This window comes from Rhipicephalus sanguineus, chromosome 9 (genome assembly GCF_013339695.2).
Source record: "Rhipicephalus sanguineus isolate Rsan-2018 chromosome 9, BIME_Rsan_1.4, whole genome shotgun sequence".
Lineage (NCBI taxonomy): Eukaryota > Metazoa > Arthropoda > Arachnida > Ixodida > Ixodidae > Rhipicephalus > Rhipicephalus sanguineus.
The window spans coordinates 150,853,493-150,878,561 of NC_051184.2; positions in this window are offsets into that span (position 1 = coordinate 150,853,493).

A 25,069-nucleotide genomic window follows, 5' to 3' on the forward strand; every position below is an offset into this window, starting at 1 on the left:
TGCAGAAACGGTTCCGCGCCGGGATTCTACGGCCTTCCAAAGATCCACAAACCGGGGATACCGCTACACCCGATAGTTGACTTTAGAACATCCCCACTTCGCATGCTGTCCGAACATCTACACAGGACCCTGTCACCACTAGTGGGGAAGACAGCCAGACATGTAAAGAACGCCACCCATTTTGTTCAGCGCATGTCGGAGGTGACAATCGGCAGTGACGAAAGCCTCGTGTCTTTCGATGTAGTTTCGCTGTTCACGAGCGTGCCCGTACCCCTCGCGGTCTCAGCTGCCCGAGCCGCCCTGGAGAAGGATGAGAACCTCAGCGAAAGGACGAACCTCAGCACGGACGAACTGTGCCGTCTGATGGAGTTCTGCCTCAACGCAACATATTTTTCTGTCGGAGGTGAATTCTACCAACAAACAAGGGGAACCGCCATGGGAGCCGCCATTTCAGCCACAGCGGCAAACCTGACGATGGAACATATCGAAATACGAGCTTTGGACACGTTCGCCGAACCACCAGAAATATTTTTGAGGTATGTGGATGACGTCTTTTGCGTGATCAAGGAGTCTAACGTCGACCGTTTCCTGGCACACCTAAATTCGATGGAACCGGCGATTCAATTCACCGTGGAACATGAAAAGAACAACGTACTTCCTTTTCTGGATGTGCTAGTGAAACGGCAAAAAAACGGGGCTGAAAGGACGTTTGAGCTTCTCGGTGTACCGAAAACCTACACACACCGGACGATACCTGCAGTTCAGCTCTAACCACCCGACCGCCCACAAAACATCAGTGGTCAACACACTCCTGAATCGCGCAGAGGCCGTCTGCAGCTCCAAGGAAATACGGAGAAAAGAAGAAAAAGCGATCACCGCCGACCTCCTGGACAATGGATACCCGAAGAGCTTTATTCGCCGAGTGCGCCAGCGACGCCGGGAAAGCGTCCCCCATCCGCATTCTTCTGCAATGGGTGACACTAATAATGAGGCTTCCCCCAAACGTTCCTACCGCATCTCGGTCCCACACGTTCCGGGAATCAGCGAGCAACTGTCCAGGCTGCTGGGAAGAGAAGGCATCCAGGTAGCGCACAAGCCCGTGTCAACAATCGGGCGTCTCCTGCCACGGCCAAAAGACCGATTGCCAAAAGAAAGATGCCCCGGTTTGGTCTACGCGGTTCCATGCACGGACTGTAACGCCACTTACATCGGTGAGACAAAAAACTTCCCCGAAAGGATACGGCAACATCGAAACGACGTGCGTAGCTTCAACGCCGCGCGAAACGCCCTCGCTGAACACAGCGAAAAGATGGACCACCGCATCAATTTTGACGACGCCGGGGTCATCGACACGGAAGGCAACCACACAAAAAGGCAGTTGTTGGAATCCTGGCATATACAAACAACAACGGGAAATGTCAACCGCTCAACTGGGACCTTGCCGAATGTGTACGTGCACGGTCTATGGAGCCAGTGGAAGAAACACCGCGGCAAGAAGAACGGCGGGAAGAAGGACGAGGGAGAGGGGGGCACCACCAAAGAAACTCGCTAGCTTCGGAGCCGGCCGAACAGTCACCCCTGAGGAAGGGACCGAATCGGTCCCGAAACGTCGGGTCAGTTTATTAGCTTTTAAAGTTTAACTTTAGCAAAGTGGCTGGAGAGTTTATTATTTGTCGTATCAACAGTATAATTTAGTAATTGTGTGCACGCCGTGGGCTCAGTAGACGCGTCCACTAGACTGACACTTAAACGTAGCTTATGGTCCGACGTAACGTCGACACTCTCGATAGAGCACAGATACCAGTTTCATCCAAACGAAGTGCACTCTACGGTGGGATGATGAGTATATCGTGTTCGTTAGGGTATTCCTCTGGGTTCGAGGAATGGTTATGTCTAGCTACGCACCGCGGTGCTCTAGTGGCTGTGTTGCTCGACTGCTGACCCGAAGGTCACGGGCTCGAATCCCGGCCACGGCGGCCGCAATTTCTGATGGAGGCGAAAATGCTTGAGGCCCGTGTACTTAGATTTATGTGAACGTTCAAGAACCCCAGGTGGTCGAAATCTCCGGAGCCTTTCACTATTCAATCATTTACTCATTCACCTATTTATTAGTATACCGTCAAGACGCACAGGGTGTTACAGGCTATGGTGCCTCTGATTATCATATCGTGGTTTTGGCACGTTAAACCCAGGTGTTTATTATAAATATGTATTGCTGAGTCGCAGGAGTATATACCTAAGGTTTATTACCTTGTTATAAAGTTTTCTAGCCTCCAATGCAACCCTAAATGATTTTCCGCCAGCATGACATCTGCATGTGGTCATTTTCCAGTGCAGCTTGAAGACCCTGCGTGACCCTGTGGTAGATTACGTGAATGCCACGCAGAATGCCTAGGTTCAATTCCTGGTCCGATTCCTGTTTTTTATATTTGCATTCATCCGCGTAGCTCACGGGCTCCTTGACGTTCTCGAGTTAAAATTACCGACGTATGTTGTTGCCGTATTTAGTAGATATGAACTGTGAATCACCGGCATACCACGACCTTTGGTATGCGGGTGTGTGCCACACGTGACTCCGAGAATGGGTTTCATGACGTACGTGACAGGCCTGCAGTAACGTTCGTCATGCCATTATGCTCTTCTAGGCCAATTTTGGTATACATATGAAGTTAAGGAGACAAGCATGACAGTCCAATGATGTAGGCGGCTAGATAGACAAATAGATAGATAGAAACGCTCAACTTGGCTTTGGTTCGGGAATAAATGCTTCGAATTTGATAAACAATGGTGCTCTTGTTTTAGTGATGCCACGCAGCAGGAATTTCATTACACGGGACCACAACATGCACTAACAATAAACTGTGGCGGTTTTCAACTTTTATTGGCCCTCGTAATATTTGGTTTTCTATGCCCTTTCTACGAACTCATTCAAAACTAATGCATTGCTTTATATCAGACGCCGCATCCGTACATCAGTATGATGTTTTGGTTGATGACAAGTCCCTCAGATTTTAAAATTTCGCACCGCCTTGCTTGCTTCCACCAACACGCCACGCACGAAAGTACGCCGGATCCAATTCTAGCGGAAAGCCGCGACGTTTCGGAGAACTCTATTAGACAGTTTTAGAATTGGGGAAATAAGGAATTTGCGAGCCACCATTGCGCACGCGGAGAACTCAAGCAACTCTTGGGCTCTTGCGCTCGAGTTGACCAGAGACCCTGAAGCTCACAGGGTCACTTACGCATTGGCTTAGGACGTTTCCAAGGTGAAAGCCATCTTCTTCACAGTCGATGTACTGATCGCCCCCCCCCCCCCATTCGAATGCTTTTTGCACCTAACGTGGTGTTGGACTGCCTCCCTGATCGGCCCACGTTTTACCAAGCGGTGGTGGCATGTGATGACATCATCGTCTGGTGTCACATTATGCGACCGAATGGCGACGTCAAGGTGATGTCACAAACACTGGCGATCTGAGAAGTCAAGACAAGGACATATGGTGACGTCATCACGTTATGATGACGTTTTGCATCACTCGTGTTCACGCCTACGCCGCCGGGCGATGGTCGACGCCCATGGTCAATGTTTGCGTGTTCTAATCAAACGTGATAATTAGTGTTGGTCCCCAAGGCGTCTTGCGTCGAGAGCGTGGAGACGCAGACGTCGCAGCGTGGGCCACGACGCAGTGTGTCCCGCGTCTCGCACAATTTTGATTTGCCACGGGTGGCATCCCGGACGCTTGACCCAACCCAACTCAAGCTGCTTCTCCTCCGAACTTAGCAGCTGCCTACCCACCACACCTTGAGGCCGCAGTATCTTGGGTACCCTATTTTAGAAGACTTTATTGTTAACGTATTCGTACAAGATGGAAAAAGAAAAGCTGTCTGTCAACAACTGAAACGCGGGCGTCTGCTGCAAGAACACAATTTCACGTCGAGAGGGGCAGAAGAACGTAAGCACAAGAGGAACGCTGGTGAAGTTTTGCATGCGATTTCTATTTCAAAAGACATATGAATTGCACAATTTTCCGCAGATTTACTTCGCATTCGAAAACTGCAGCTAAAAGTTGGGAAGACCGAATAAACAAGTTTAACCATAGCTATTTAAATAGGGGTCGCCCAAGAGCTCGTAGAAATATGCAGACACAACCTGCAATTTGGCTTGAGCAATGTCGGAGGCTTTTAAGAATAAGCGTTGTTAGCAGTGCCAACGTAATTTTGGCTCTATGTGACAGCCATCAAGTGCGACGGTGGACACACATACTGCAGCTTAGCGCTCACCCATAGTAAATTATACTGCGCCTGCAGCCGCTTCTGTTCTTATCAAAGTTCTTATCTAACTTGAGAGGTTGAGGTGCACATCACCTCGGTTGCTTCATTCCTGTACATTTTAAGGAGCTATGTTGTACCCGTTGTGTGATAGAACGAGAGAAAACGTTACGAGAGGACGAGAGGGAGCAAACAGCCAAAAAGAGATCTGAGGGAATTCAGAAACGTTTTCAACGCATGACGAAACATAGACTTATTATAGCTGAACATCAATATTTGCAGGAATTGTTCTTCAAAGCTTGAAATTGAAGAGCGCGATCACTTTAACAATATATGAGTGTGTCTTCATTGGGCGCTAGATGGTGTCGCAAGTTCACGACACGTTCGGTGTTGAGAGGCTGGTTGCGAATTTTGCAAACCGACGGCGCGGGTAGGATTAAGCAAACCACATTGCAGGCTAATTCGATTCTCCGACTCGACCACTTAGGTTTCGATGAAATTCTCGTCGCCCGGAGGTATTTCTGTATCCGTCCCATTCAATAGAACGGTGCCTTCGGCAGTTCTTAGCCCGTTCTTCGGCAAAATGATTGGCAGCACTGCCTTTTCCGGTTTCTATTCTCTTGTCTGACCATCAGAGGAACCTTGACCAACCCCGTGCAGCTCCCTCTCATCCTCTCGTGACGTTTTGTTTCGTTCTGTCACAGAACGCGTACAAAATAGGTCCCCTGCAGAACGAAAAAAAGGTAGGTTAACTACCAACAAAAATGTACAAGTACAAAAAATTGCGAGCCCCAGCACCATCGGGAAATGCGGGGCAGGCGAAACTTGGCTTGTGCGAGCCTGGCGTACTACTTTATTTAATTCAATTGGATCGCGTAATGCTACCTCCTAACTATTGCAATCCTCAATGCCGCCAATCAAACCTTTATCCACTTGCTTAGCCGTGCAACACTTCCAACAACAGATGCTACAGGCAACAACGACGCTCATGCGTTCTTATCCAGGCTACAATGAAATATGCCAACATCAAATGACAAATCACCTTTATTAAAGACCACATTGCCATATCCGAAACGACTGATCGCCGACGAGCCCACGATCGAGGGATTCGCAATTACGGGAATACTGTGCAAACAAATACGCGTGTGCATGACGTGCTACCTTCGGGGGCCTCATTTCTGAACGCTCGCCGGCGGTGGGATTTTCATGTGCGATGCTGCCGCCGAAATCGGTGAGTTATAAAAAGCTTCGCTAGAAAAATCACCATCCAAGCACTCCTTGCAGATGGTTAAGCAGTAAAGCTCAAACGTGTAGCCCCGGTGTTTATTCTATACCTGCGAAATTTTTTCAACCTATTTCTTTTTCTCCAATGTCAGCACAGCCGATAAGTCAACCATGGAAAGGGCTGTGTTTTGCGATCATGAAAAAAAATATTCGGCAGATCCAACGTACCGTGAGAATCGATGTTATGCGAAGCATGCGGCAGGGAGTTGAATGTTGCGTAATTTTTTACATTGTTCGAAGCGTTACAAAATGACCCTAAAGATGTGTGCAAATCGTACACGCACACATGTATGTTGAAGAGTCGCACATTTTTTATATAACCAGTTGTTTACAGTAGCGTAACGATGGCAACAGCAATGGCGTATTAACAACACCAGACGCGGTAAGCTGTTAAGTAGAGCTTATACTTGTACGTTATAATGGAGGACTCACGCACGTTTCACGAACCCGTGTGCATGTATGGAAGGGGTTTTTGATGCTTCTCAGGTGAATGGCGGTGAGCGGAATGCCTTTGTTATTGCAAATGATGTGCGCAACGCAGAGCTCGCTGATTCTGTTGCTTGTCTGTGTGTGTTCTGGGTCTGGCGGCCGCCGAAGTGGGATACACCCTTACAAAAATGGATTTAGACCGTCTAAAGAGTGTCTGTAGATTTCTTGTAGACAAGTTTGCTTTTATATAGATTTAGTATTTCCTATAAACAAAATTTATCGACAATGTATAGATAAAAGTCGAAAAATTGCATGTTACTTTTTGTCTAATTGTATCCTATCAATTTTCTGTAAACAAATGTAAAAAAAAGCTTATGTTATGTTTTATCTAATTGTCTTCTATAGATTGTCTATAAACTAAAGTAAAAAAAGCGCACGTTTCTTTTTTGCTATTTTCAGTCTATATACAATCTGTAGACAAAACACAATTTGGTATAATTTATATTTTTTTTCTAATCCCCGACTAAAGATTCTCTCTAAACAGAAATAATAAGTTGTCTAATTTTATTTTTCCGAGGTTATACTATCAAAGGTCTACATGCAGAAGCGAATAGCTTTTTGTTACTTGTATTTCTCTAATCCCAGGCTGTCAACAAAAAATGTCTGATTACTTGTTTATTTTCTTTTATACCTAATCTATAGACTGTGTAAGACCGAAGTTAAGTGGGGTTTATTACAGTATCTTGTCATTTATAATGCTTTTGATTGATATTGTACCAGACGTGTGTGCAGTTTACGCAATTTGCACCCTTCTTCCTTGGCTGTATGCAATGCGACATCGTTGCATGAAGCGACTTGCACATATGCCTTGTCACCGTAAAAATGAGTCTGCTTTTACACCTACTGTTTGCGCCGTACCTTTTCTATGGTGGAAATGCCGCAGACGTTATCGTTCGATAAGCATAGTTAACCGCCACGGTAGTCTAGTGGTTAAGGAGCTCGACTGCTGACCCACAGGCCGCGGGGATCGAATCCCGGCCGCGGCGGTCGCATTGCTTGAGTGCTCGCAAAGTGCTTGAGGCCCGTGTTCTTAGTTTAGGGGCACGGTAAAGAACCCCAGGTGGTCAAAATTTCTGGAGCCCTCCACTACGGCGTCGCCCATAATCGTGGTTTTGGGATGTTAAACCCCATCAAATATTGTTATAAGCATAGTTATAGTTAACTGTGCAAATCAACTTTATAGAAGCACACGGGTGTCCAAATAGAGAGACACATGTACCCACACGGCGCTGTCATGCATACGCCATGCTGCTCAGAGGCCATGTGTTTGTAGCTGCGTCGCCGTTTACGGTACTGCTCTCGTTTTCGTAAAGAATGGACGTAATTGTTCTATAGTGAGGATTTTAGTATGTCTGCGTAAGGCTCGCGGCTCGTAGCTCTAGGGTGTGTACAGACACAACCAAATCAATCGATTACCCAAGGGATAGCATAGCGGACTCTAATTGTTGGCTTCAACTGTGGTGTAGTAATCATGACCTAAATTGAAATGAACTAAAGTAAACGAAAAATCACCCTTTGCGTTGATGGTATCTCAACGCCCGATGCTCTACCAATTGAGCTACGACGGAAAGCTCTTCGCCGTACACTTCGTTGAGTATTTATGTATGTGTAGTCCCTTGGAGCGTTAGCCAGCGCCACTCGTAGTCAAGGCGGGGAGTGTGGAACACTCTTTTTTGCCAGAGTGCGTCACGTGGCACGTGAGCTTTCCTTAAGGCGGCAGCTGAACGATAAAATGTCGCATGCGAACTTGAGGCATAGGTCAGCCGGGGCGAGGCCTTCGCTGTGAATGAACGAAAAAAGGGGATTTTTTGAGGGCCTTGCTTTTTTTATACACAACCAAAACTATCAAAAAGATCCCCTTTTTTCGTAGATTCAGCGAGGGCGTCGCCCCGGTAGACCTAAAGCATCAAGCTTGCATGCGAGGGTTTATTGGTGAGCTGCTGCGTGATGTTAAGATCAAGTGCCACGTGATGCCTTCTGTCAAAAATAAATGCTGAAACTCGCCGCCTGGGCAACGTGCGACGCTGGCTGAGACTTCTAGGGATTACACATACATAAGTACCCAACGAAGTAAACGGGGAAGCGCCAGACGCGTAGATAGAAGGTTGTGGATTCAGATCCCGTGGACGGAAGGTCGATTTTTCGTCCACTTTAATCAAATTCAACGTACGCCATTATTACTGCACTGCAATTAAAGACGACAAATAATGTCGCCTATGCTTTCCCTGGCCTAATTGTCTGTTCGATTAATTTGATTGTGTATACCAAAGAAACGAGGCCCTCGAAAAAATTCCCCTTCTCTCGTTCATTAGGTTTGCACACGAGGCTCACTGAAAGGCAATTCATTTCTCTGGAACACGTTTTCAACGGGTCGTAGTAAGTGCACACATACAACTACAAACTCAATTCATTCGAAGTAGCACACCACGTATATGTAAATTATCGTTGGCGGATGTGAGTGTCAGCTAAATCAAACTTGTTAAGCGAGTGCCTGCTCTCATTGTTGCTGTATGTGTGTATGTGTGTGAGAAAAATCGGGGAAAATATTGGTCCTGCCGCTCCATATTTTTTTTGTTTGATCAACCATATATCGTCAGTCTAGTAAAAGTTCTTTTAACAGAGAAGTAGCATCATTGCATTGTGCACAAAAATGAGTGCATTTATTTTTCGCGCATGCTCTGTAGTGAGTCTTTATATTTCTGTATCTTTTCTGATTGAAGCTCTGTTGTAAGTCAGCGCTTGTGCTTGTTATTCTTTACGGTGTGCTTTACCTCGTTTTCATTTCGACAATTTTTTGGGATAAATTTATACATTACTAGTCTACAGGAACTGCCTCTAGGCAATCTTTAGACCACATTATATTTGTGAGGCCATAAGTCCGTAGACACTATATACTGGGTCATAGAAATAGTCTATGGATAGTCTAGAGACATTTGTCTTTGGATATTTTATAGACAAAAGTGAACAAAGTTACGTATTTGTCTGTACACATTTGTCTATAGACATTCTGCAGACATCAATTTAAAAGCATAATTTTTTTTATTCTACAGACTTTCTATAGCCAATCCACAGATTTAGACTTTCTTGTTGACTAGTCCATAAAAACGAGTGTGGCCACTATTCCACTGACTGTCGATAGACCAGTCTAAAGAACACAGCTATATAACGAAAATTAATTTTATCGACAGATGTCTACAAACTTTATACAGACTATTTAGAAAAATTTCGTAAGGGTAGGACACAAATGAGACAGATTGAATGCGGCCATGTTGATTGTTTTGGTCACGATTGTTGGCGCAGCGCTGGTTCAATGGGTCTGGCTTATTTTGATTCAAACATGCACTGGATGTGGCTCAGTTTTGATTCGAAACTGATTTTTACGTTCAATTTAATATCAGGAGTTGCCCGATTTTGATTACAATTGTTCTAAAACTGAAACATACTTAGGCGCGCTTACGTTCCCGTGAAATTTAGCTCTCTTTCAATTTCTGGATGTGGCCCTTTAAGAATAACAAAAACACACATATAGCTAAAAATGTGCACTTTTAATAATAATAATAATAATAATAATAATATCTGTGGTCTAACGTCCAAAAACCGCGATATCATGATGAGAGACGCCGTAGTGGAGGGCTCCGGAAATTTCGACCACCTGGGGTTCTTTAACGTGCACCTAAATCTAAGTACATAGGCCTCAAACATTTTCGCCCCCATTGAAAATGCAGCCACCGCGGCCGGGGTTCGATCCCGTGACCTTCGGGTCAGCAGTCGAGCGCCATAACCACTAGACCACCGTGGCGGGGCGCACTTTTACCTCAAACGAAGAAATGCATTTCCGCTAGTTGTTGCCCAAGTTGTTGACGACTTGTTTGTATTTGCAATGGTAAAGAAGAAAATGAAATTACCGCGCACACTTACTTCACAGTCAAATGCAAAGCTTCAAGCGCTTCGGTTTTGTTCAGAGAAAGAAATCTGCGTTCTTCAGTGGCCGTACCGAAGGTGCGTGGTTTCGCGAAAGCGCAAAGTCAGCATTGCGGAAGCACTCACTACCATAATCCGCAGGAATCCAAACAACTCTGATAACAGCAAGAAACACTCATTGATATGTCATTGCGAGGACGAATACATAGAGGACGAATACATAACTGCGAAGCACAAGCGCGAGTCATTAGAGGACGAATACATAACTGCGAAAGCACAAGCAACATTCAACTGAATTTCAATTGGACACAACACCACACAACGAGTATGTGTGGTGTTGTATCCGTGATTAGACAAGTGTATATTGTGGAGATAGGTTTAGCACAAACCTTACCCTACGAGGCGACCGGGAAGGGTCGCGACGTTCTCCACTGCCGCAGCGAACAAAGACGCTACGGCCGGGTTCGTCGACTCCGGCACGGTGCAGAAAAGGCACTCGAGGCAGGATGTCAACAAACAACACGGGTTTATTAACCCAAGATGCAGCACAGTACGACACTCACGGGCTTGCAGGCCGTAAAGGGAACTCCGCAAGACCGATCGAGTACGCTTGCCAGCGGCGCTACGACCATCACACAAAGGGCAGCAGTCGAGCGCACTGACGAGAAGCCGCCTGCCAGAGCAGCGCGTCAACTTCTCATGCCGGCCTGAGTGCATCTTACGCGGGCAAGCCCGCGCCAGACAGAAGCGAGCTCAAGGGGGAAGGGGGTTGTCACTGGCGGCCAATGAGGAACGGCGTTGCACAGTGACGTAAGCTAGCTTGGTGGCGTGAGCATGTGAGCATGGCGAGGCATGCCCGGACGCCTGCCCGCGCGGGGCCAACACACGCGCTAGCTGGGGAATGAGGCGCCAAAGGGGAGGGCGCGCTCGATTCCCACAATATCAAGAAGTGACTCAAGAGACGTAACACACGCATATGTAAAAAGCATCATTTGTCCACAAAATAAACCTAGTTGAAAGTTTGCGCTTGTGTTTGTGCAGTCCTGTCCTCGTCCGCTAAGCGATGCGCAATAGCGTAATAAATAAAAGATAAAAAAACGTGCCCAAACAAGTACCCTTCTAAGAAGAAAAAGCCGGCAGATCCCACCACGCATTGTGGGAATCGATGTAATGCGAAGCAGCCAGCAAAGAGCTGCATACATCGTCTTGTATGTCATTGAGGAAAATGCGTGTCATGGTTTTCATGTTAACTCCTATTATTTATGTTCGTCACACAGTAACGCGCGCAATACCAACTTCGGGGTCGATCAAGCTAGAGAAACGGCCGCCAGCGCCCCATGAGCGTGGCACTTAAGTCATGCTGTACATGACATACGTGTCATGATTTTCATGTTAACTCGTGTTTTTATGTTCGTCACACAGTCACGTCGCGCAAAACCAATTCCCAGGTAGATCAAGCTAGCGAAACGGCCGCCAGCGCGCCATGATCGTGGCACGTAAGTCATGCTGTACATGACATGCGTGCCATTATTTTCATATTAACTCGTGTTATTATGTTCGTCACATAGTCACGTCGCGCAATACCAATTTCGGGGTAGATCAAGCTAGCCAAACGGCCGCCAGCGCCCCATGAGCGTGGCACGTAAGTCATGCTGTACGTGACATGCGTGTCATGATTTTCATGTTAACTCGTGTTATTTATGTTCGTTACACATTCACGTCATAAGATACCAATTTTGGTGTATACGCCTAGTGCGCGCCGACGGAAGTGCCATAGGCGGCGAACTCAATCATTGGTCTCGGGAAAGGAAGCAGACGGCCGCCGTGGTTTCCTACGTCGTTGTACGTGTGTTTCCGCGTTGTTCACGTTTCCGTAGTAAAATAAGCAACGTTCGTCGTATGTGTGGTGGCCGAAACTTCAAGGGGTGTCGAATAACAATTGCTGTGGAGTGGAGTGCTCAAACACCTACAAAAACGTGCCCGGAACACGGTTTTACTCACCTACCGCAAGGCCTCCTGAGCAAGAGCGACGGAAGCAATGGATCGCCGCTGTTCGTTGGCAAAGACGAGCCGCTTCGTCATTGTGCGGGTTAACACGTCGCTTCTTGTTCTAATGCTTTCGTTCTGTCATATCGGTGCTCGCTGGATGCACTCGATCATGTTGACACTGGTAGACAACCAAAGTTATCAGCCTGAGCATGCGTTGGTTCGGTTCGACCGCCGTGCAGGGCACTTCGCTCAAACGGTCTATATTTCAGAAGTGTTGTAGTTCGGGCGAGTTAGTCATCCATGAACTTAGCTTGTACAAGCGCGGTACATGTACCGCGCTATTACAAGCTAAGTTCTATATTTATTATTTACAGAAACAGAAATGCAGCAATGGTTGACTTCAGAAAGAACAAGAAGTGATTGAGACGTCACCTTTGTAAACAAAACAAAGCGGATGTTCACCACGAGCTGCACCTCATAGCTGGATCTTGTTACTCTGGTCTGCGGGACGCACCTTTCATATTGACCGGCATGACGATTCACTCCACGCAGAGGTTCGTTCTCCTCCGCAGTCGGTCATCACATGTCTTCTCGGCGACCCTCTTCAAAACTTGTCACTGTCATCTCTTGATACTTAACTCACAGCACTAGATCATCAAACAACACGTCTTCTGCGGTCGAGCGAACGATGCTATCACTAGAACGACATAACTTCTTCGCCGACTAACTCCTCACTGACTGACTCAGCCCCGGCGCGCTTGCTGCGCTTGCATTGCCTGTATCGGCTCGCGCCTGGGTTGGGGAAGGTGCGTATGATTCGTCTGTGCGTAGCACAGCGGAAGCTAGGGAAAGGGCGAGATCCTCTCACTGATTCGTCTGCGGAATCAGACGGCGCCGCTGGCTCGGCTTTGCTTTTTCCAATATCCCGATCTTTCGCGTTCGTTGGCTGTGTCGGTGGCGTCTTCTGCGGAGAGGGAAAGGGGCGCGCTCTCGGCGCCTTTTCATACTTGCTTTTTCGATGCGCGCGCTCTGTCGCGCACGAACCGTCGGCGCCAGGCTTTCATGCCGTCGTTCGAAATCCGCGACGTGCGCTTAGTTAAGCCAATACCCGGAAACACTGCCGCTCCGGCGTCCCAAAGAATTACGTCATGATGACGTCACCGACACCATCTTGAATAATTTGCTAGTTCGGCGGCCTTTAAAAGGAGCCGTAACTGAAGGTGAAATTGGCGCTAGTGTTCATGGAGATTCAAAATTAAAGCAGCCAATGGCAGCCTGCCGCCGTGCCGGCAAAGCCGTGCACCCCGCGCCGGTCGCGGAGGCCGCGCGCGCGCCGCGACGCTAGTTTTGAATTCCTCGAAAGTTCCGTTGTAGTATGAAGCGAGTGCTGAGAGCGGGCACCAGGCTGGCCGTGCAGGGAGGCTATGCTTGGCGGACACCTGCAAGTCTCCCGTTGTGGTTAGCGGGTCATTGTTCGCTCTTGAGACTTATCGGAGTGGTCGTTATGTCAGCCGTGCTCCGTCGCCGCCATACAGGAGCCCGTCCTTGTCGCCGGCCTTGATATCAAGTTTCGTGATGTTCCGTTACATGAAGCGAGCTTTGGCCGGCGTGTGGAGTTTTCGTGGTGTTTGCGTGTTGTGCGCTCTTGCCGCCGTGGTGGTTAACGGCACGCACCATTCGTACATCATGGAACGGTGCACGGATACATCAAGACCGGCCGAGTTCCGCAAGATTCTTCGAGGTTCCGAAAAACTAAAGGTGAGCATGTGGCTTGCGTTCGCAACCACACATTTACGAATTGCAGTTGGACAACACAGTTATTATTTTTTTTAATTACGGCTGAATCGTGAAAAGCGCGATGTTGCAGTTAATATCGCTGTTCCTAGAAGGAATGAAATTAAAGCACTTGAGACTCATAGTTTAACTTTTGCGTCCATGACAGAACTGCGTGATGGAAGTGCGTTCTTCTTTTTTTGCCAGTTTATCACTCGCCATCGTTTAAATACGCGTTCCTGAGACGCAATAGGCAGTTTTAGAATAGCGTACGAAAAGCTTTGCTTTGGCTTTTCGCGCAACTGTCATGCGTCGTACGCCAACCGCTTGCGGGCTCCCGTAGTGACGGAAATAGCGAGCCACAAACGCTAAAATAGCGTACGCTATTCTAAAACTGCCTAATGTATCGCAGCTTGCACTGAGCCGAGACGACGAAACTACGTTTGCCTCATGCGACTGCGTAATTTGTATCGTTGGAATTAATAGTTTTCAATTGCTTTATTTCAGGACGGAAACGTTTTCGGAGTATTCGAGAAGGCAAGAACTGATGCGTTTGCCCAAGGAGGGGTTAACAGCTGTAGAATCAGCGCTCTGCGAAGTCTCGATCCGCAACTCAAGTGGACCAGCTTTCTACCCTGCCACCAGTGCTTCTTCTCGGTGCGTGAATATGCTATGTACTTACGGCTGAAGAAGTAGTTTGTGTGTTTATATATTGTCTCTGTTATTGCCTATGGAAAAACTGCTCTAAGGATTCATGTCTAGGCATGAGACATGCCCTATATGCAGAATTTTACTGTTTGTGTTTATCACAATAAAGTGCTCAGTGTACCCAAAATGACGTCCTCCCTTCAGTGGCGTTATATTCAGCTAGGCATTGTATTCGCGGTGAAATAAAAGCTGCGTATAGGCTTATTTCACCTGGTCTTTGAGTAATACGCTTTTCTTCGAATGTCATGTGCTGCTGCATAAACTGACCATGGCCTGCATCGCGTTGCCATCAACTGACTTTCAAGTAGTGTTCAAGTACCATATATTGTGTCTTGCTCTTTTTAGCGCAATGTACTACTTACTGTGCTAAATCTTATCTTTTTCATTTTGTTTATCTGGTGAAGGTGTCCAGCATTTCATGTATATTTCTGCAAAATCTGAGCAAATATGTAAGTGGTTGTTTTGTGTTTCGTATCATTTCAACGGTTAATAAGTAAATCATTGCAATATTATTTCATATTTACATATTTTGCGCTTCGTTATATTTTTGTCATGCACTGACATTTCTTTAAACTACATGATTACCTCTCATCAGAGGCTCCTCTGCACTTTGCTCGGTATTGCACCAAATGAAAATCGTGTTTCTTATATGTGTGTACGTCAAAGGGCCTACACTTTCCAATGTGTTCGATTTTTTAATTTCTAAATTTTACAATGAACTTTTGTGTTTAGTCATGCACACACTGTGAATTCTTCCCTTCTGTTCTTCTCCTGAACTTGTATCGTGCCCCATTACATGCAAATCTTGAGTTTCGGAAACAGAACAATAAAAAGAGGTAACAGAAATGTTGTAGGTGGATTCATCCTTTATGCTCTAGCACATGCTGGCTGCGGGCAAACGCGAGTGCGCGGCCAAGCACAGCACGCGCGCGAGCGCACGCGAACAAAAAGAAAATCCCGGCGCGGGGCATAGGAGAGGAGGAAAAGCAAGCGCACAAAAAAAAATAGAAAGAAAACGGCGCGCGGAGAGGGAGGAAGAGGGGGTGGAGGCGAGCGGCTGTTGTTACTGTTGCCCTGACGACGTAAGCAGCGTAATCGCTACGTCATCGCCCTTTGAGCTTGGCGGCCTTCTGCAAGGGGCGTAACTCAATAGCGCTCTCGGCGCTGTCGGCGCTTGCGTCGGCGGAGCGTTTGAATTTCGCGTCCTATGGGAGGTATACGAAGAAACCGACCCTTGGTTAAGCGCTCGTTCGTGACAAACATCGTGCACAAATCCACTTTCGTAGAGGCCCGCGCCTGTCCCGCAGCTGCCAGTGCAGAATGAGTTGTCTGGCGCCCGCAAGAAGGGGAAATAGCAGCTGCGAACTTCATTCATATCCTCACAGCAAAGCTGTGCAAAGCGCTGTCGTCTGCTCGGCTTCCCGCACGTACTGTCGGCGGTACCCGCTAGGTGGCTATCAGTGGCGCCTCTATAGGCGGTGCACAAGGCGTATATAAATCTAGCGAAACCGCCGCCAGCGCCCCATGAGCGTGGCACGTAAGTCATGCTGTACATGACATGCGTGTCATGATTTTCATATTAACTCGTGTTATTTGTGTTCGTTACACAGTCACGTCACGCAATACCAATTTCGGGGGTAAGTCAAGCTAGCGAAACCGCCGCCAGCGCCCCATGAGCGTGGCAAGTAAGTCATGCTGTACATGACATGCGTGTCATGATTTTCATGTTAACTCGTGTTATTTATGTTCGTTACACAGTCACGTCACAACATTAAAAGGGTGTAAATTAGAGCTTGTTGGCTTGGCTTCATAGCAGGGAACAGCGCGGAAACACGAGACAAGAGAGGTGACAGGACTTGGCGCTGGCTAACAACATGAGCGTTTATTTCGTAAGTGCACAAATATATACGCTTTTTGGGAGAAGGAAATAAACAAAAGAGAGAGGGGGGAAGTCAACGCATGCATCCCAACTAGTCCATGACGGTGCTATGATCACGTGCGGAGATACTTAATTTCCTTGTCGGTTAGTGCGATCGATTCATTCCATTGGAGCATCATGTGTAAGCACACCATCGATCGCCACTAACCGAGAAGGAAATTAAGTATCTCCGCACGTGATCATAGCACCGTCATGGACTAGTTGGGATGCATGCGTTGACTTCCCCCCTCTCTCTTTTGTTTTATTTCCTTCTCCCAAAAAGCGTATATATTTGTGCACTTACGAAATAAACGCTCATGTTGTTAGCCAGCGCCAAGTCCTGTCACCTCTCTTGTCTCGTGTTTCCGCGCTGTTCCCTGCTATGACGTCACAACATACCACTTTTGGTGTATATAAATCTAGCGAAACCGCCACCAGCGCCCCATGAGCGTGGCACGTTAGTCATGCTGCACATGACATGCGTGTCATGATTGTCTTGTTAACTCGTGTTTTTATGTTCTTCACACAGTCACGTCGCGCAATACCAATTTCGGGGTAGATCAAGCTAGCGAAACTGCCGCCAGCGCTCCATGAGCGTGGCACGTAAGTCATGCTGTACATGATATGCGTGTCATGATTTTCATGTTAACTCGAGTTTTCATGTTCGTCATACAGTCACGTCGCGCAATACCAATTTCGGGGTAGATCAAGCTAGCGAAACTGCCGCCAGTGCCCCATGAGCGTGCCACGTAAGTCATGCTGTACATGACATGCGTGTCATGATTTTCATGTTATCTCGTGTTATTTATGTTCGTTCACGGTCACGTCGCAAGATATCAATTTTGGTGTATATCAAACTAGCGAAACGGCCGCCAGCGCACCATGAGCGTAGCATGTGAATCATGCTGTACATGACATGCGTGTCATGATTTTCATGTTATGACTTGTCATTTATGTTCGTCATACAGTCATGTTACGCCATACCAATTTTGGTGCACATTCGATGAACCAAGCGACCAGGAGAGCACAAAGTCGTAGGCGGCTGGATAGATAGATAGATAGATAGATAGATAGATAGATAGATAGATAGATAGATAGATAGATAGATAGATAGATAGATAGATAGATAGATAGATAGATAGATAGATAGATAGATAGATAGATAGATAGATACGCTCAAAGTCGCAGAAGTTCGCTAAGAAATGCTTCGCATTTAATATTAATAAAAATGCGGTAAAATAAAAATGCTTAACGATGGTAAGATTATCCTCGCGTTCGTACAAAGATAAGGTGGACTCGAATAGTATTGTTCTTCATCGCAAAGCTCACTGAAGACTCAGATATTTTGTTCAAGCCTGCTTAGGCCTGCTTAGACACACAGAGATTAAGTTTTGAAATTGCTGTGTGCTCACATTCTACTTCCTCTAATAGCGTTTATGCTGAAATTACAGTTCCGCTACACAACATTGCGACAGACACTGACGTACGCTGCGCTAACGGGAAAGCAGGCGCTCCTTTGTCCGCAGGCGCAAGACGAAAACACGAGGCTAAGAATTAAGGACAACTGTTAATGAACGTGACAACTCAGGGTGACACCGAAAACAAGCATAAAAGAGCAAACCTATCGGTAATATGGCACAATATTGTAACAATTCTGGCTTCTTCGCTGATTATCCTGAAGTTGGATCCCCGTACCGTGTTTGCCTTTTTTAAATTCAATACCGCTTGAATAAATACGACAAGGCGGCTATTGTGACACTAAAAACACAGAACCTCATCGAAGGCAAGCAAAAGAGCAAACTGTATACCTACCTTGGGAAGATAATGGCCGGCATTAGTGCCATTTTCTCATCTTTCCTCAATAAATTAATTTTAGTACAATCGGGTCAGGTGTTGTCCTGTTTTAAATTCGATATCTTCAGGTGAAGGCAAATTCTGACAATGTCAAGAGTTTGGGTTTTTTTTTCGGTCTGGCTTACTCTGCGAATTGGAAGCTGGGATCCAGGTAGGGCGGTGCGGGCTACGAAGAAAAACGGCGCGCATGGGAAATTTCGCGTAGCAATGCACCGGATACTTTGTATACAAAAGTAGGACTATCGGAGGCATATATGTTCTTTTCTCCAATCTGTCTACGGAGTCGGGAAGCTGTCCTCCGTTTCTCGCTGAAGCTTAGACTTATCAATTTGTTTCCTTGCTGATCCTCCGGGGTTCTTCTGTAGGATACTGACAAGCTGTCAAGGCTCTGAGCTGTGCCCCTGTTCCTTTTCTAGGCATCTCTCTGGGGAATTGCCCAGTTTTTACAAGAACACCATAGGTGTATGTGGTGAGCGTTTGTTTTGCTGATGCGTTTGCAGAGTGCACTTCATAGTATTAGTTGCTTTTGTCTGCGCAGGTTGCTACGGCCGATTGTTCCCATCAGATTTATCAAAGCACTTCGAAGGCTATTGCTCTATCCCTCTCACTTGTTGTATTTGTCTCTCTTTGATTAGATAGACAGACAGATAGATAGATAGATAGATAGATAGATAGATAGATAGATAGATAGATAGATAGATAGATAGATAGATAGATAGATAGATAGATAGATAGATAGATAGATAGATAGATAGATAGATAGATAGATAGATAGATAGATAGATAGATAGATAGATAGATAGATGTGACTTCTCTGCCTTTGCTTTCTAGAGTAGCAACGGGGGTGGCAGGGAAACAAAGGCTATTGTTAAGCCACAATGGTAATGTGCATGCTGTCCGTGATATGGAAGCACCGACGTGGGTCGTTAAGTAAAGAAAGAAAGGCCAGGAAATACATGTTCATGATTGTACTTGGACGACTGTATAATCTCTGATAAGTACCTATCTAGACATCTGAAACTGATGAACGCGTGAAACCTAACATGGTTACTGCGAAACTCCTGATATCGGTGTCGGAGTTCCTTTTTTTTTAAATCCGGCAATTACATTTTTGCACTAAAACAGGAGCAAAGCTGCTTAACAATGAAGCTAAGGTAACAAATAATAGGCAACGTTCTTTATTTTCGGATTTCACACAATTTTCGCTCAAAGTTTAGTGAACTATTTCGTTTTTTCAATGTTAACTTAGAATAGTACGTTTTTTTCCTGTCGCCGCCGCCTCCGCTGACCTCCCCGCAAGGGCTATTACCCCTAGCTAAATGGTTCGCGTAGTGGTTGAGATGAACTTGAGTAAAACCAACGCAAGGAACAACATGGTGCCTACCTTAAGATTTATTTGTTTCGGCAGGGCTGCTTTAGCGTCCACTTCACATAATCTAACGCACGAAAAGAGACGGCAATCAAGGTTTTTGCGTTCTTTCGCTTTAATTTCTCCTTAAGAACAGAAAAGATTCTATAAAGGCAATTCTGGCAAAACCGGTATAATTCTTCGTTTATTGCACATAATATTTTCTTGCCAGTCTCGTCTAAGAACAGTGTTACAAGGACGATTGCTGAACCATGGCGGAATCTCTTCTTCTTTCACAGTGACCTTCATCGGTTCTCTTCAGTTAAGTTTCCAATTTTCATTCCCTGTAATTATTTGCTATTTTAATAATAAATTACTTGTATACTTAAACCGCCTCGGTGGTCTAGTGGTTCTGCTCCTTGACTGTCGACCCGAAGGCCGCGGGATGGAATCGTGGCTGCTGCGGCCACATTTGCATGGAGGCCCGTGCGCTTAAATTGAGGTGCACATTAAAATGCCAATAAATAGGCTCCAACTTTCCTTTTCACACTTTCCAGACAAGCTTGCTGGTCGTGGAGATTGCCTTGGTGATCACGTTATGCGAATATCACAGCGCTGCGCGCCGCCGCCACGACGCTCCATTTCGAAGAACAATTATCGTATCGAAAGCGCTCCTACCGTTCCGTCTTTCTTGTCCGCGTCTGCTAACGCTATGATGTCTTTTGATGCATTTACCCAACTGGCCCGAAAAGCCACTTTGTCAAACAATTCCCCCGTCCCTCTCCAGCACCTGTCCAGTGTTCTTCGCCCGCGAAGTGACTTAATATTCTTCATGGGCAACTTTACGCAGCACTGACCTCGTTGATTGATCATGTGCCCTATGATTAGGTGCGAGGAAAAGCAGCGACACTCAGAAACAAGGACGAGAGAATAAGGCACGTTCAAGCACACACCATCGCCGATGTGTGCTTCCGGCGATGGTGCGTGCCATGGGGGATGGTGTGTGCTTGAATGTGCCTTCAACTCTCGTCCTTGTTTTACAGCGAAAGCTGTTATGAGATCATTTCACCGGCCATTTTTGGCGCCGTAGTTGTCCGCCGCCGCCGCCGGTGTCCGTAACCAGTATCGCTCGAACTAAGAAAAAAAAACGAGATAAGAAAAAAATCCAGGATGGAGCGAGGTTCGAACCTGTGCCCTCTGCGTGGGAGCCCAGTATTCAACCTCTGAGCCATGCCGGTGCTTGAAACTGCTTTGCAAAAAGGTCCTATACAGGCTTCATGTCAGGAAGGAGCCGCATTAGCATATGCAATATAGCGTAGTAGAAGAGTAAAATAAGCACCAAGCGTCGCGCAACGCGAATTCTGTAACCAGGCGTCACACAATGCGAATTGCGCAACGAGTAGGTTGTTGAATGCTTCCAACCCATTACAAAGGGCTCTGCCATAATTCTTCATCGTCATCAGGCACAGCATGAACAAAGTGCGCATAATGGCTCACATGCGTTAAGCAGGTACCATCGCTCTCCGTAGAATGACGAAAAATGGCACAGTGCCTGCTGCCCTACTTCTCAAAAATTACAATGATTTATAGCGCAGTGGGTTCCTCGCAAGTGCACTTGTATTGGTTGCCAAGGAAACCCATAAGCGCATGATCCATTTCCTCGGGGTCTCAGTTAAGTTCTTCGCCCGCCCCCGTCTCTCTCCCACGTCAACGGATATTATAAAGCATGACGGGAGAGGGAAACAGCGACCGGGCGTCACCCAATGCAAATTACATAACTGGTGGCCCGTTTAAAGACTCCAACCCATTACAAAGGGCTGAGCCATAATTCTTCGTCGTCATCAGTCGTCGCGTCAACAAAGTGCACATAATGCCTTACAGACGTGTAGCTGGTGCCTCGCTTCTCCGCAGAATGACGAATAATGGCTTAGTGGGTGCTTGCCAACTTCACAAAAATTGTGATTTATGGCGTAGTGGGTACCTTTCTAGTGTACTTGTATTGTAGCCCCAAGAGAGCTTAACGGGCTCTAGAAACGCCGGTCTTCCAGCTTTCGCTGTGACTGTGCTGCGGGTTCAGCGCAGGCCTGGCGTTTTTTGAGTTTCGCTGCTTTTCCTCGCACCTGTAGCGAGAAAGAGACGTGAAGGCGGCCGACGTGGCCGTGCCGTTCTCGCTACTTTATTCGCAGGCCAAGCAGAGCGGCAGCGGCTGCCGACGTCCAGTCCCCAGGAGCGTGAGCTCGTTCCTCTGCTCGCGCCTCGAGCTCTGAGCATACCCTCTGCGAGAGGCGCGGCGCGTGTGTGGTAAAAAAGGATGATGATGATTGTGAAGGGATGACGATGCCGCTACAGATTACTCCCCCCCCGCAGAAATGAAGCCGAAATGAAAAAAAAAAAGATGGTGGCGTATATACAAGGCTTGTGACGCGAGAAGAATGTCCGTGGGCAGTCTAGGTCGTCAACGGTAAAGGACTATCAGGAACCATTATGTCTCTGGCGGCCGGCTCTGGGAGAAGCGCAGCGGGCGGAGAACTGGGCGAAAGTACGCTGGGGTCGCGGCCAGGCGGGTCCCACGACGCCTTGATGGTGCCTTTCGGTAGCGCGAGTCAGCGCGGCTGGCAGAGGTGCCTGCAGATGGAGTTGAGGGCGGGTGCACATGGGCCGGTGCGGGCGATGTGCGCGAAACAATGTGAAATGGAACAGTGAAGCCACGACGAGCAACCATCGACGAGTAGCTGATGCGATGGGTCTTTCCTGTGCGGGCACAGCGTTGACGCGGATGTCGGTGGCGGCGCAACGCCGACCTCAGCTTGGTATTGCGGCGGGTGTGTTGGCACGGGTATACAAGTCGACGGACGCGGGAACGTCGTGGTTGCAGAACCATGCCATGCGCAATGCGAGTAGTGATTAGGCGTACGGCACGTGGTAGGTAAGCGCGTCGGGCAGCGGTAGAAGACGCTTGCGCCGTGTCGAAAATCATGCCTGCATTCAAGATGCACCGCTGCTGGTTCGCGTCCCCCGTTAAGAACTCCGGAAGAGGGATGTCGTGGAAAACCGCAGGCGTGGGCTCTGCCGGAGGGTCCGACAGCGCGCCTGTGCCCGTTGAAGCACCTGGGTTTGGCGGCACACGAGGGCTGCTGCGTAGGTCGGCGTGTAGGGTGCCTGCCTTTGCGACAGGCGCGGCATGTGCGGGCTGCTCTGCCATCGGCGAACCACACAATTCGTCCTCAGACGCTTCCGTCATTGTAGCAGCGTCTCGCAAGTTCGGTAGGTGTTGGTTCGGTGCTCGAACTTCAGCTGCGGTGGACTGCGAGGTCAATGCTGGTCCCTCCTGGCAAGACGCACATAGTGTCGAGGTTGTTGAAACGTGGTGATGATGGAGGGACGAGGATGGCGAATCCTCCACAGTTGAGGAGCGAATAGCGGGCGGTGCCATGTCCGTGTCCGACTTCAGGGCGTGCTCCAAGGTAGCGGTCGTGGAATCGGATGCCTCCGAGGTGTCGCGAGCCGTCGACGTTGGAGCAGACGGGCGGATGGCGGGCATGCCTGATGGACCGTCGGCCGAGGGTGGCGAAGGAACGCACCTCGTGGCGGACTGGTCCAAGGCAGCAGCAACGTTCGGAACCTCGTCGGGCGGGTGGTCGGGCGCAGGAACTGCTGCGCTAGTGGCTGGGCGAGAGCTAGAAAGAGACATGGCCGGGGGTCGCGGTAATGGGAGGGCTGCGGGCCGGGTGTTACCGCGCGCGTTGACGAAGGGGAAACCCGGAACTCACGGGTCCCCGGTAGCGGGCGGTACGTCTCGCCGTAGCGGGCCAGCACCGCAGCGCAGAGGTCGTCGTATGGCTGCGGGCTGGATGACGACGCGGCGGACAGATGACGCAGCTCAGCCGGGAGGGCGTCAAGCAGGATGTCGTGCATGAGCGGCTGCGCTGTGACGCCATTCACCGCGAGGCAGGCGTCGAGCTGCATGAACCACGCTCGGGGGTAGGCCCGGTTAAACGGCGGAACTGGAGGGCAGAGTCGCGGAAGCATGGCAGCGGGCCGCTCGGCGAAGGGCGTGTTCTCCGGGTCACCAATTGTAGCGAGAAAGAGACGTGAAGGCGGCCGACGTGGCCGTGCCGTTCTCGCTACTTTATTCGCAGGCCAAGCAGAGCGGCAGCGGCTACCGGCGTCCAGTCCCCAGGAGCGTGAGCTCGTTCCTCTGCTCGCGCCTCGAGCTCTGAGCATACCCTCTGCGAGAGGCGCGGCGCGTAAGTGGTAAAAAAGGATGATGATGATTGTGAAGGGATGACGATGCCCAGCTTATCAAGCCCAGCTTATCAAGCTTCTGAAGTGCCCTATGATACGACGCCTTCGCCCTGTGGTGATGCGGTTTTAGCCGCGCTGCGTCGCGCCTGTCGCGTAGTGTCTCGCACGGGGCTTTCTCACCGCGGCTACTTGTCTCTGGCACGAGTGCCACGTGGAGGAACCCTTGCTCGCTCGTTGGCACCGCGCAGATGGTGTAATGGCTGATGCCGTGTTATGTGTTGCTACAGTAGCCATGACAGCGGGCTTCGGTGGCAGAGAAGGGTGGGGAGGCCTAACGCGGAACCGAGCCCAGCCGAAGTTTGTTGTTCTAAACGCTGTAACTTTCTTGTTGCAGCAGTTAATCGCGAAATTCTTGCACTACCATTTTCACATCGTTCAAGTGCGCAGTTGTCTGGTCATCACAAATTTTGAATTGCGGGATTCTTCACTGTCCCTTTAAAGAACACCAGAAACAAAAAAAGGCAAATGAAAAATAAGTGTACGCGGAAGGTCCTTCCAGCCGTTACTTATACACCTTGTTTTGTACAATTTCTAGCGGTATTATTCAGCCTATCTGATCTATACGTAAATAATAACTCGCATTCGATCACTGTAACATGTAGTCGCACTGATATTGTGATACCCCAGTCACCACTCGTTTTTGGTTGTCTGAAAAGAAAACAAGCGTACTCAAAAAAGTCAGTATATTTCACTTTAACTCCTCCTTCTTACACGAGTTTTATTCCGAAGTGACAGAATCAAGGTAATGCTATTCCGAAAGAGTATAACCTTCGCAAGTTTTAGTCATAAAGCTGAATCTGTGTTTTCATGGATGAGGAGTCACTGTGCCTCTTGTCCTTATTTCGTTAAGTTTTCTTTTTTTAAAATGCGAAGCAGCTTTTACAAGGAGCTGTGTCCGGCGGTGGTGGTGGCGTCGGCGCTCCACTGCGTATGCGCCTACTCTCTCCCCCACTCTCCTCCTTTACGCAGGTGCTCGGTCGCCTTCTCTCCTCTCGTCCCCCGCGCTGCAGCCGCGGCGCAGCCTCTCCTCCCACGTGATGCAGCCGCGCCGCACTAAATACATCCTGTAACCCACTCTCTCCTCTTCCTCCCCCATTCCATGTTTATATAAGCACGTGCGCTCGGTCGATTTCCGTCATTCTCGCTTCGCTCCCGTTCAGATGAGTTTTAACGTCGACGTCGGCGCCACTCGTTCACTCGGGGCGAACGGAAAG